Below are 5,611 nucleotides of genomic sequence, written 5' to 3'. Positions count from 1 at the left end.
ATATGCCAGTGCCACACACCTACTAGAACAGATGAACTTTTCTAGCAAAGATACCACATCTGACACAATATCCTGGTTAGGTTCGTATTACTTCACCATCATTTATTATAATAAGTCCATACCAGCATACCTACTTCTCTAAGATTTTTGGCCCCCTCATCAATACTGTGCCAAAGTAGTCCAGCATCCCTCCTCTATTTGTCCATCACTAATTTCAAGCTTCCACAAGCCATCTAAGCAGTGAATTAGAATTTAAATTTCAGGCAAGGATTTGTGGAACTGATTCAGGGTCATTGGAGACTCTCATTGGAGACACATTCCCATCAACAAACTTTTCCTTATCCAGTCTTAGATTTCATTCCTTCTCCCCCTTCCCTGGGGGCCCTATTCCAGTACCCATCAGATTCCTTTGTAGGCATTTTCTCTCCACTCATGCCAGTACATATTAACGAGGTTTTGAAACTGTTTTGTTAAATAACTTCTTTTCCTTTTAGAATATAGGTGGTACTTCCTTAAGTGGGCCATGGTGGCTCTTGATCCTCATTATTGATGTAGAAGACACACAGAGATGGGGTACAAAAAAATTTAGAAGGGCAAACATGATCTTGCAAGGCATCTGCCTCAGGTTAGACCTTTCATATTTTCAGGTAGTGGGAGGCTGTTAGGCTCTAGCAAGGGGCCATTGGGGTATTTCTATCATTCCCAGAGATTCGGGAGAATGTGGGCATTTAAAGTTCTTATTCCTTTCACATAGGGCCAGACTTCAGCACAGGGGAATTACTGGGACTATAAGTTAGTCTTATTTTTAATCCTGCTTTCTACAATCAGATACTGGGCCTGATTTTCAGCCCAGTCTACCTTCAAGCTGCAGGAAATTATCTCTTTAAATATTGCTGGAGACTCTCTCCAGCTTGCATGTTGTGACTGAGCTCGTAGTCAGCTGACCTGAACCTGTCATTTCCTTCCTTGAGAGCATCAGTAGCACTTAATAAAGAGCTTTGTGGTCCCTAAACTTATCATTATCCTTATATCTCTATAAATTGCATAAGCCAGTGCATCCTCTTCTACCTGTATCTCAGCCCAACTCACCAAGAGAGTCTTAGTAATTGTGATGCTATAGCACATCTATCCCACTTACCGTAACAAGCAACGAGGTTAGAAATCATAGGAAAATGATCTGAGTCTGCTGTACTTTCTTTTTAATTTTGCAGATTTAGAAACTGAGGCACAAAGTAGCTAAAGTGGTCCTCCAGCTAGTTAATGGCAGAGCTTAGGCCCAAATAAATTCCTGACTTACCAGCTGGTGTTTCTGGTAGTCCTCATGTAATAGAAACCTTCCATTTTAGCTAAACATCATTTATTTAAGTTGTATAGTGGTGTTCTTGATGTTCCACTCAGATCCCTTTCACCAGCTGGAGCACCCAGCCCCAGTGCTCTGAATGTTGGCCAATAATAGCTCACACCCCTTCTTTTTCCAGAGAAAAGGCTCTGGGAAAAGAGAAACCTGTGGGGGGCTGTGCCACGCACCCTCCCCCACTCGCCTCCTCACCTGGGCCAGACCTTGGGCAATGACTAGCTCCAGGTGTAAGAGGCTAGCCCTCTTGCTTTGAGGTGAAACTAGTTTTATGGTACAATTTATGCCTCAGAATCCCAGTGGGATGAGACAGAAGTGAGACTCCAATGAGATCACATTCTTGTTTAGCATTTTATCTGCTCTACCTTATTTCCCTCATTTTCTTTTTTTCCTAAGAGCACTTGACCAATTAATCACTTAAGAATTCCCATCTTAGGTCTGCTTTTAGGGAATCCAAATTAAAACAGTTGGTAGAGGAAACAGACTCTAAGGATGGGATTTTAGAGTTGGATTGCTCATGAGCTGTATGGCAATGAGTATGTGAAGTAGTGACAGTCCCTGGCATGCTGGGAACTGTGTGATTGCTAAAACTAACTGGAATGAGGTACAGGTAGAGGAGAAAGCTCTAGCTGGTGCAATGCCTTCAGCATTTGAGAAGTATGGTGGAGAGAGCAACAAATACCTATTCCACAATTTTTATAGTTTCTAAGTGCCATTGTCTTATTAAAGAGAGAAAATGACAGACTCAGATATATTAATCAATGATTTAGAGCAGGGTTCAAGAGTCAGATGGGCTTCTTGACAAGACCCATATCTTCTGCAGCTGAAGAGAAGACACAGATGAACAGGATCAGGGCTAGGGTGAGGTAAATGAGATGCCTAGGGAACAAAATTTTAGGAGGCACTTAACCTCAGGTTTGTACTAGTGCAAGGTCTGCACTTGTATGACCTTGAGGATGAGCACCTCCTTAAATTTTGTAACCTAGGTGTTTCACTTGCCTCAACCTATTCTCAAATCTACAGCAGAAGAGCAGGCACAGGCGTTAATTCTAACAGAATAAGACTTTAGAGAAGGCTGGATTCCCAGACTGGTCAAGAATCCTAGACCAAAGTTCTGGCTCTAATAAGGAAGGAATAAGACCTTGAGATCTGAAATGGGAATATCTGGGAAGATGGACTGAGAAACTTGACTCTTCTGGTCCCACTGAACCTGAAGAAGTAGTTCACATTTCTTGTTGGAATGAGCTCACCCTCTTCCTTAAAGACTATGCAGAAGCCTCAAATGAGATACATGCCTGATAAACACTTGCCCTCCTCAGCATCTGCCCCCACCTAATCTCTTGTCCACCAGATCTATAATAAGGGTTAAATTTCAGGGTCAAATCTAATAAGGGCTTGTTAAGGTGAATGACATGTCAAAGGAGATGCAGGACGTGGCTAACATGCAGGCAGAAACCAGGAGAGCGTACCTGAGAATGGATTCTGAGGACTTGGTCTCACTGAAGGAGGAATATAAATCTGGATACAGGGAACTTGTCAAAATGAGGGCACTCTCCCTTGACACAAGACTTGATGCCCTGGACAGATCCCGAATGACAGTGTTTAGATGGCTTTTGGAAGCTAAGAAAAAATGATGGCCCACATAGAATGAAATAGAGAGGCCAGCACTGCCTGCATAGACTATTGGGGAAGGGATCATGCTAAAAGAGATCTATTGCATAAGACTTGACCATGATCTACTCTATGAGAGCTAATACTGTTCCTCAGCAGGGTCTACAGGACACTTGTTTAATGAGATGATAATGAATGCCCTGGTATGAAGGAACCTGCATTGATGAAAAGCTATCTTCTGTGAGCTGGGACTGACAGTAAGAGATGCTGTTATGGAACTGGGCTCACTGGAAGCAATGGAGATGATAGGATACCAGAAGAGCAGAGGCCAAGTGGCCACACTTAATCCTCTGAGCAAAGTGAGCATTATGATCATAACAGACAAAGAGGCTGAATGACCACCAGGAAGGCCTGACCCACCATCATATATGGAGATGGCATACAAAAAGGCATTCCTAGAACAGTCCACAAGGATACTACTTAATAAACATAATAAAAAGCAATCAAGAAAACACGAGCAAAAGTTTGATGCCAAGAAAAAGGAATCCTCGTACATTGCTAGTGGTACAGCCACTATGGAAAACAGTATGGAGATTTCTCAGAAAACTAAGAATTGATCTACCATCTGATCCAGCAATCTCTCTACTGGGTATTTACCCCAAAGACTTGAAAACCCATATGCAAAAAGACATTTGCACACCGATGTTCATAGCAGCATCATTCATGGTGTCCAGGACATGGAAGAGACCGAAGTGTTCTATGACAGATGATTGGATAAGGAAGCTGTGGTACATATATACAATGGAATATTACTCAGCCATAAGAAGAGATGAAATACTGCCATTCGCGACAACATGGATGGACCTCGAGATTATCATGCTGAAGGACACAGAAAAATTTTAAAATCATATGATATCATTTATATGTGGGATATAAACCTAAAAACAACAAATGAGCAGGACAAATAAACAGAGTCATGGACATGGACAATAGACTAGTGATTACCAGAGGGTAGGAGCTAGGGGGAGAGGGGAGGTAGATGGGATAAAGGGGTTAAATATGTGGTGACAGAAAGAAATCTAACTATGAGAGGTGAACACACAGTGTAAATGTATATCTGCCTTACTGTTAAAATGTATAGCTGAAACTTATTGGATTTCGTTAACAAATGTCACCAGAAAAAATAAATTAATTTAAAAAAAAAGTTTGATGTCAGCTGCTCCAGTGGAAAATCATGATCTCTTGCTAACCTTTTTATAATTTAATATTCTGGGGTCTTTTATACCCTGGTTAACTTAGGAGTTGGGTTTGTTACTTCAAATAATATTATTATTTTTTTCTTCCAGTGGTTTCTGCTCTTATATCAGGGCTGTACATTTGCTCCCAGGTGAGACCTTTCATGTTCAATTTCTCTTCACAGATTTTCCTACTCTGTTAAACTAATTCTAATTTCTCAATAGATTGGAAGCATGTTTACTTTTTGCTGTTATACATAAGACTTTGGGCATGTGGACAATATCCAGAGTAGATGGTATGGGGTAGGAAGTAGGTTATGTTATATTAATGTAATTTTGAATATTTAGATAGTGATTCAAGCAAGATTTCTTTTAGAAGCATTAGGTCTGACTCATTGCATCTCCTTTTTGGTTTTTAACATTTTTTTTTTTTAAATGAGGATGTATACCCTTAATTGGCAAAGAGGTTGCAATGGTTGAAGCAGAGGAAGTTCAACTGTGCAACTAGCAATTAACAGAACATCTGAGCATGCCTGTACAATCTAAAATTTAGGGTCATTCCCTATATTTTTCTTACCAGAAAGTGAATTAGGCTTCCTGCTAATGGGTACCTCCAAGAGTCCCATTCTGGCTGGCAGACAGAAGGCATCCAGGACCTGATTCAGCACATATGTAGTCAGGATGTTGAACCAAATTGAGTCTCCTTTTGAAATAGGGGCCAGAGGGGACTTCCAAATGCCTTGAGGTTGTTCAGTGTCCTCAGCTAATTATACTGTCCTCCCAAATATGTAAAAGAGGAACTAGGTTTATGCAAAAAGAGTGGGATTCCCCTTTTGGCTCATGGTAGATTTTTAAGCCTTTGTTCTAAACATAATATTCTTTTCTCCAATTCTCCTCCTGCTTTAATTCTTTCTGACTCTTTCCTCTTTTAAAATAAACAAGACAAGATTATACTTATGGTCTCATCTCTGGCTGGTGATTAGGTCACCCACCAAACATCTTGATGTGTACAATATGTACTGCTCATGTCCCCACTGCTTGGGGTGTTAGAAAGCTGTTAAGATGTGAGGAGGGGTAAAAGCATCCTCAGGAGTCTTGCCAAAAGAGATCCATGGCCCCACAGTACCTGCTTGAGATAAATACCCTCAGAGAGGATCATATTTCTGGAAAGTAGACTAGTCAGAGAATCACAGAATGTTCTGATGTACTGGGTAGTTCAAGGTTTATCTGCCCCAAGTTTTAAGTGAGGATCCTAAGATTCTTAACTATAAATATAAAATGAAAACTTAAGAGATGTGGGTGGCTTGATCCTGAGAAGGCTTGAGAGGCTTGACTGAAGAAACCCAACTAGCTCCTGGCAGAGCTGAAACTAGAAAGCAGGTTTTCCTATGCAAGCTTCTTTTCTGCAGAC

This window comes from Pteropus alecto, unplaced genomic scaffold, assembly GCF_000325575.1.
Source record: "Pteropus alecto unplaced genomic scaffold, ASM32557v1 scaffold161, whole genome shotgun sequence".
NCBI classification, from domain to species: Eukaryota; Metazoa; Chordata; class Mammalia; order Chiroptera; family Pteropodidae; genus Pteropus; species Pteropus alecto.
Note: the sequence above shows the minus strand (reverse complement) of the source record.